The 8,377-nt window shown below is 50.0% G+C and overlaps 1 pseudogene; it reads right to left on the bottom strand.

Annotated features, from left to right (window-relative positions):
- Positions 1-2,788: 2,788 nt before the first annotated feature.
- On the bottom strand, positions 2,789-8,096 carry LOC127923579 (ryanodine receptor 2-like; annotated as a pseudogene).
- Between the last annotated feature and the right edge of the window lie 281 nt (positions 8,097-8,377).

The raw sequence follows: 8,377 nt of genomic DNA, 5'->3' as shown, positions 1-8,377 counted from the left end.
CCCACTCCTTTTCACTCTAGCGGCTCTGCCCCTCTCCCCACTCCTTTTCAATCTAGTGGTTCTGTCCCCTCTCCCCACTCCTTTTCAATCTAGTGGTTCTGTCCCCTCTCCCCACTCCTTTTCAATCTAGTGGTTCTGCCCCTCTCCCCACTCCTTTTCAATCTAGTGGTTCTGCCCCCTCTCCCCACTCCTTTTCCCTCTAGTGGTTCTGCCCCCTCTCCTTTTCACTCTAGCGGTTCTGCCCCTCTCCTTTTCACTCTAGTGGTTCTGCCCCCTCTCCCCACTCCTTTTCACTCTAGCGGTTCTGCCCCCTCTCCCCACTCCTTTTCAATCTAGCGGTTCTGCCCCCTCTCCCCACTCCTTTTCAATCTAGTGGTTCTGTCCCCTCTCCCCACTCCTTTTCAATCTAGCGGTTCTGCCCCCTCTCCCCACTCCTTTTCAATCTAGCGGTTCTGTCCCCTCTCCCCACTCCTTTTCAATCTAGCGGTTCTGCCCCCTCTCCCCACTCCTTTTCAATCTAGTGGTTCTGCCCCCTCTCCCCACTCCTTTTCAATCTAGCGGTTCTGTCCCCTCTCCCCACTCCTTTTCAATCTAGCGGTTCTGCCCCCTCTCCCCCACTCCCTTTTCACTCTAGTGGTTCTGCCCCCTCCCCACTCCTTTCCTCTAGTGGTTCTGCCCCCTCTTTCACTCTACTTCCTTTTCAATCTGGTGGTTCTGCACCCTCTCCCCACTCCTTTTCAATCTAGTGGTTCTGCCCCTCCCCTCCTTTTCAATCTGGTGGTTTCTGCCCCCTCTCCCCCACTCCTTTTCAATCTTTTCAATCTAGTTCTGCCCCCTCTCCCCTCCCAATCTTTTCTGCCCCCTCTCACTCTTTTCAATCTAGTGATTTCTGCCCCCTCTCCCACTCCTTTTCACTCCCTCTCCCCAGTCCTTTCAATCATGAGACACCCTCTACCTCCTTTTTCCAATCTAAGTAGGTTCTGGCCTCATCTCATCCTTTTCACTCTAGCGGTTGCCCCCCTCTCCCCACTCCTTTTCAATCTGTGGTTCTGCCCCCTCTCCCCACTCTTTTTCCCTCTGGTGTTCTGCCCCTCTCCCCACTCCTTTTCAATCTGGCAGTTCTGCCCCCTCTCCCCACTCATTTTCACTCTATGGTTTCTGCCCCTCTCCTTTTCCTCCTTCTGCTCCTCTCCTTTCCTCTGGTGGTTCTTGTCTCTCCCACTCCTTCAATCTGGTGGTTCTGCCCCCTCCCCACTCCTTTTCAATCTAGTGGTTCTGTCCCCTCTCCCCACTCCTTTTCCCTCTAGCGGTTCTGCCCCTCTCCTCTCCTTTTCACTCAGCCAGTTCTGTCCCCTCTCCCCACTCCTTTTCAATCTAGTGGTTCTGCCCCCTCTCCCACTCCTTTTTCACTCTAGTGGCTCTGCCTCTACACTCCTTTTCAATCTAGTGGTTCTGCCCCCTCTCCCACTCCTTTTCACTCTAGTAGCTTCTGCCCCCTCTCCCCACTCCTTTTCACTCTAGTGGTTCTGCCCCTCTCCCCACTCCTTTTCCTCCAGCAGTTCTGTCCCCTCTCCCCACTCCTTTTCAATCTAGCGGCTCTGCCCCTCTCCCACTCCTTTTCAATCTAGTGGTTCTGTCCCCTCTCCCCACTCCTTTTCACTCTAGTGGTTCTGCCCCCTCTCCCCACTCCTTTTCAATCTAGGTTCTGCCCCCTCTCCCCACTCCCTTTTCAATCTGAGTGGTTCTGCCCCTCTCCCCCACTCCTTTTCACTCTGTGCCTGCCCCTCTCCCCACTCCTTTTTCAATCTAGTGGTTCTGTCCCTCTCCCCAATCCTTTTCAATCTAGTGGTTCTGTCCCTCTCCCCACTCCTTTTCAATCTGAGTGGTTTCTGCCCCCTCTCCCCACTCTTTTCCAATCTAGTGGTTCTGCCCCTCTCCCCACTCCTTTTCCCTCTGAGTTTCTGCCCCCTCTCCCACTCTACGGTTCTGCCCCTTTTTTCAATCTAGTGGTTTCTGTCCCCTCTCCCCACTCCTTTTCAATCTGATGGTTCTGCCCCCTCTCCCACTCCTTTTCAATCTAGTCGTTCTGCCCCCCCTCTCCCACTCCTTTCAATCTAGTGGTTCTGTCCTCTCCCATCCTTTTCAATCCTGGTTCTGCCCCCTCTCCCCACTCCTTTTCAATCTAGAGGTTCTGTCCCCTCTACCTGTTTTTCAATCTAGCGGTTCCTGCCCCCTCTCCCACTCCCTTTTTCAATCTATTGGGTTCTGTCCTCTATCTTTTCAATCATGGGTTCTTCCCCTCTCCCCCACTCTTTCAATCTAGCGGTTCTGTCCCCTCTCCCACTCCTTTTCAATCTAGTGGTTCTGCCCCTCTCCCCACTCCTTTTCCTCTAGCGGCTCTCCCCTCTCCCCCCTCCTTTTCAATCTCGTGGTTCTGTCCCCCTCTCCCCTTCTTTTCACTCTAGCAGCTCTGCCCCTCTCCCCTCTTTCAATCTCGTGGTTCTGCCCCTCTCCCCGCTCCTTTTTCACTTTAGCGGCTCTGCAGAACCAACAACACAACATTAAAGAGAGGGTGGAGAGGGAAGGGACACAGTAGTAAACTAAACCTCATAACCCTGTCCGCCTCTTTGTCTCTGACAGACTCTGGACACTGACTGGAGAAGACAGGGGGACATTTGTCTCTGACAGACTCTGGACACTGACTGGAGAAGACAGGGGACATTTGTCTCTGACAGACTCTGGACACTGACTGGAGACGACTGGGGTGGACTTACATGTCTCTACTCACAGATAGTTGGCCAAGTTATTATACTGCAGAGTGCGTGGGTTCAAGCCGTGAGGTACTGTGTCAAAGTAGTCGTTTCCTATTCCGCAGATGAAGCATTTGGTCTGCAAGAGAAAGACACATCTGTATGTGATGCTGCCAACCGACCTCATCTCTCTACATGTCTCTCAACACGGCTCAGATTCATCTCATTTGAATTTCCAACGCCAGTGTTTAAGTCTATAACCAAATTCTACAATGAGGGACACAGATCCAGAGCATCAGACTGTATAAGACAGTGGTTCTCAGTCTCCTCAGATCCCCAGACATTCAACCTCTCCTCAGGACCCCAGACGTTCTCAATGTCTCCTCAGGTCCCCAGACGTTCTCCAACCTCTCCTCTGGTCCCTAGACGTTCTCCAATGTCTCCTCAGGTCCCCAGACGTTCTCCAACCTCTCCTCTGGTCCCTAGACGTTCTCCAATGTCTCCTCAGGTCCCCAGACGTTCTCCAACCTCTCCTCAGGACCCACAGACGTTCTCCAACATCTCCTCAGGACCGCCAGATGTTCTCCAACCTCTCCTTATGTCCCCAGACGTTGTCCAATGTCTCCTCTGGTCCCTTGACGTTCTCCAACCTCTCCTTATGGTCCCAGGCGTTCTCCAACGTTTCCTCTCAGGTCCCTAGACGTTTTCAACGTCTCTTGGTCCTCCCTAGACGTTCTCCAACCTCTCCTCCACCCTAGACATTTCAGGACACTTCAGATGTTCTCCAGTCTCTGTTTCAGCGTTGTGGGAATGTGACTAACTGTTTAACTAGTCTCTGTTCTCCAACGTCTGTGGGGATATGACTAACCCCAGACATTTAACTTAGTCTCTGTTTCAGCGTCGTGGGGATATGAAACTGTTTAACTAGTCTCTGTTTCAGCGTTGTGGGGATATGACTAACTGTTTAACTAGTCTCTGTTTCAGCGTTGTGGGGATATGAAGACCTGTTTAACTAGTCTCTGTTTCAGCGTTGTGGGGATATGACTAACTGTTTAACTAGTCTCTGTTTCAGTGTTGTGGGGATATGACTAACTGTTTAACTAGTCTCTGTTTCAGCGTTGTGGGGATATGACTAACTGTTTAACTAGTCTCTGTTTCAGCGTTGTGGGGATATGACTAACTGTTTAACTAGTCTCTGTTTCAGCGTTGTGGGGATATGACTAACTGTTTAACTAGTCTCTGTTTCAGCGTTGTGGGGATATGAAGACCTGTTTAACTAGTCTCTGTTTCAGCGTTGTGGGGATATGACTAACTGTTTAACTAGTCTCTGTTTCAGCGTTGTGGGGATATGACTAACTGTTTAACTAGTCTCTGTTTCAGCGTTGTGGGGATATGACTAACTGTTTAATATGACTAGTTTAACTAGTCTGTTTCAGCGTTGTGGGGATATGACTAACTGTTTAACTAGTCTCTGTTTCAGCGTTGTGGGGATATGACTAACTGTTTAACTAGTCTCTGTTTCAGCGTTGTGGGGATATGACTAACTGTTTAACTAGTCTCTGTTTCAGCGTTGTGGGGATATGAAGACCTGTTTAACTAGTCTCTGTTTCAGCGTTGTGGGGATATGAAGACCTGTTTAACTAGTCTCTGTTTCAGCGTTGTGGGGATATGAAGACCTGTTTAACTAGTCTCTGTTTCAGCGTTGTGGGGATATGAAGACCTGTTTAACTAGTCTCTGTTTCAGCGTTGTGGGGATATGAAGACCTGTTTAACTAGTCTCTGTTTCAGCGTTGTGGGGATATGAAGACCTGTTTAACTAGTCTCTGTTTCAGTGTTGTGGGGATATGACTAACTGTTTAACTAGTCTCTGTTTCAGCGTTGTGGGGATGTGACATCATGTGCTTCGGCAGTTTCTTCCCCCCTGTTGAGACTCTTTATGATGCTGACACACACTGCTGTGTGCTTTGAGTCACACACACACACACACACACACACACACACACACACACACACACACACACACACACACACACACACACACACACACACACACACACACACACACACACACACACACACACACACACACACACACACACACACACACACACAGCTCTGAGTACGTACCTCCATATCCTCCTTCACCTGCTCCTGCTGATCTCTCAGTTCTCCAAACGCATCGATTATCAGACCTGGTGGAGAGAGAAGAAGAACCCAAGGCTCAAAGTTATGAGGACATCTAGACAGTCAGTCCTGTCAGTAAGACTAGACATCATGGAGACAGAGACAGTCAGTCCTGTCAGTAAGACTAGACATCATGGAGACAGAGACAGTCAGTCCTGTCCTGGACAGACAACACAGCCCAGTCAGTAATACTAGACATTATGGAGACAGAGACAGTCAGTCCTGTCAGTAAGACTAGACATCATGGGAGACAGAGACAGTCAGTCTGTCCTGGACAGACAACACAGCCCAGTCAGTAATACTAGACATCATGGGAGACAGAGACAGTCAGTCCTGTCAGTAAGACTAGACATCATGGGAGACAGAGACAGTCAGTCCTGTCCTGGACAGACAACACAGCCCAGTCAGTAATACTAGACATCATGGGAGACAGAGACAGTCAGTCCTGTCCTGGACGAACAACACAGCCCAGTCAGTAAGACTAGACATCATGGGAGACAGAGACAGTCAGTCCTGTCAGTAAGACTAGACATCATGGGAGACAGGAGACAGTCGGTCCTGTCCTGGACGATAACACAGCCCAGTCAGTAAGACTAGACATCATGGAGACAGAGACAGTCAGTCCTGTCAGTAAGACTAGACATCATGGGAGACAGAGACAGTCAGTCCTGTCAGTAAGACTAGACATCATGGGAGACAGAGACAGTCAGTCCTGTCAGTAATACTAGACATCATGGAGACAGAGACAGTCAGTCCTGTCGGTAAGACTAGACATCATGGAGACAGAGACAGTCGGTCCTGTCCTGGACAGACAACACAGCCCAGTCAGTAATACTAGACATCATGGGGAGACAGAGACAGTCAGTCCCTGTCAGTAAGACTAGACATCATGGAGACAGAGACAGTCGGTCCTGTCCCTGGACAGACAGCACAGCCCAGTCAGTAAGACTAGACATCATGGGAGACAGAGACAGTCAGTCCTGTCCTGGACGACAACACAGCCCAGTCAGTAATACTAGACATCATGGGAGACAGAGACAGTCAGTCCTGTCCTGGACAGACAACACAGCCCAGTCAGTAATACTAGACATCATGGGAGACAGAGACAGTCCAGTCCTGTCAGTAAGACTAGACATCATGGGAGACAGAGACAGTCAGTCTGTCCTGGACGACAACACAGCCCAGTCAGTAATACTAGACATCATGGGAGACAGAGACAGTCAGTCCTGTCCTGGACAGACAACACAGCCCAGTCAGTAATACTAGACATTATGGAGACAGAGACAGTCAGTCCTGTCAGTAAGACTAGACATCATGGGAGACAGAGACAGTCAGTCCTGTCAGTAAGACTAGACATCATGGAGACAGAGACAGTCAGTCCTGTCCTGGACAGACAACACAGCCCAGTCAGTAAGACTAGACATCATGGGAGACAGAGACAGTCAGTCCTGTCAGTAAGACTAGACATCATGGGAGACAGAGACAGTCAGTCCTGTCCTGGACAGACAACACAGGCCAGTCAGTAAGACTAGGAGCATCATGGGAGACAGAGACAGTCAGTCCTGTCCTGGACAGACAATACAGCCCAGTCAGTAAGACTAGACATCATGGGAGACAGAGACAGTCAGTCCTGTCAGTAAGACTAGACATCATGGAGACAGAGACAGTCAGTCCTGTCCTGGACAGACAACACAGCCCAGTCAGTAAGACTAGACATCATGGGAGACAGAGACAGTCAGTCCTGTCAGTAAGACTAGACATCATGGGAGACAGAGACAGTCAGTCCTGTCAGTAAGACTAGACATCATGGGAGACAGAGACAGTCAGTCCTGTCAGTAAGACTAGACATCATGGAGACAGAGACAGTCAGTCCTGTCAGTAAGACTAGACATCATGGGAGACAGAGACAGTCAGTCCTGTCAGTAAGACTAGACATCATGGGAGACAGAGACAGTCAGTCCTGTCAGTAAGACTAGACATCATGGAGACAGAGACAGTCAGTCCTGTCAGTAAGACTAGACATCATGGGAGACAGAGACAGTCAGTCCTGTCAGTAAGACTAGACATCATGGAGACAGAGACAGTCAGTCCTGTCCTGGACAGACAACACAGCCCAGTCAGTAAGACTAGACATCATGGGAGACAGAGACAGTCAGTCCTGTCCTGGACAGACAACACAGCCCAGTCAGTAATACTAGACATCATGGGAGACAGAGACAGTCAGTCCTGTCAGTAAGACTAGACATCATGGGAGACAGAGACAGTCAGTCCTGTCAGTAAGACTAGACATCATGGGAGACAGAGACAGTCAGTCCTGTCCTGGACAGACAACACAGCCCAGTCAGTAATACTAGACATCATGGAGACAGAGACAGTCAGTCCTGTCAGTGACTAGACATCATGGGAGACAGACACAGTCCTGTCAGTAAGACTAGACATCATGGGAGACAGAGACAGTCAGTCCTGTCCTGGACGACAACACAGCCCAGTCAGTAAGACTAGACATCATGGAGACAGAGACAGTCAGTCCTGTCAGTAAGACTAGACATCATGGGAGACAGAGACAGTCAGTCCTGTCCTGGACAGACAACACAGCCCAGTCAGTAATACTAGACATCATGGGAGACAGAGACAGTCAGTCCTGTCCTGGACAGACAACACAGCCCAGTCAGTAATACTAGACATCATGGGAGACAGAGACAGTCAGTCCTGTCCTGGACAGACAACACAGCCCAGTCAGTAATACTAGACATCATGGGAGACAGAGACAGTCAGTCCTGTCCTGGACAGACAACACAGCCCAGTCAGTAGACTAGACATCATGGGGAGACAGAGACAGTCAGTCCTGTCCTGGACAGACAACACAGCCCAGTCAGTAAGACTAGACATCATGAGACAGAGACAGTCAGTCCTGTCCTGGACAGACAACACAGCCCAGTCAGTAATACTAGACATCATGGAGACAGTCAGTCCTGTCCTGACATAAACAGCAAACCCTCCTCACCCTGGATGATGGCCAGGAGGATGACGATGACGAAGAAGAAGAAGGTGATGTCGAAGATGATCCTGTAGATCTCATACTCATCACCAGCTGGATCCCTCGATCTGGTCACCGATGCCCCCTCCTGCCCGTACGCCCACGTACATGTGGAACATGTAACACTGGATAGAGAGAGAGAGGGAGGGAGAGAGAGAGGGAGACGGAGAGAGAGAGGAGGGGAGAGAGGAGATAGAGGAGAGCGGGGTGAGAGGGGGAGAGAGGAGAGAGAGAGAGAGAGAGAGAGAGAGGGGAGACGGAGAGAGAGAGAGAGAGAGAGAGAGAGAGAGAGAGAGAGAGAGAGAGAGGAGAGAGAGAGAGAGAGAGAGAGAGAGAGAAAACCTCCATAACAGTATTCTAGGACCAACATACAGTTGGGGATGACTAGGACATGCAGATAGATATA

This window comes from Oncorhynchus keta, unplaced genomic scaffold (genome assembly GCF_023373465.1).
Source record: "Oncorhynchus keta strain PuntledgeMale-10-30-2019 unplaced genomic scaffold, Oket_V2 Un_contig_30104_pilon_pilon, whole genome shotgun sequence".
NCBI lineage: Eukaryota > Metazoa > Chordata > Actinopteri > Salmoniformes > Salmonidae > Oncorhynchus > Oncorhynchus keta.
Note: the sequence above shows the minus strand (reverse complement) of the source record. Positions and strands in the feature narration are given on the sequence as shown.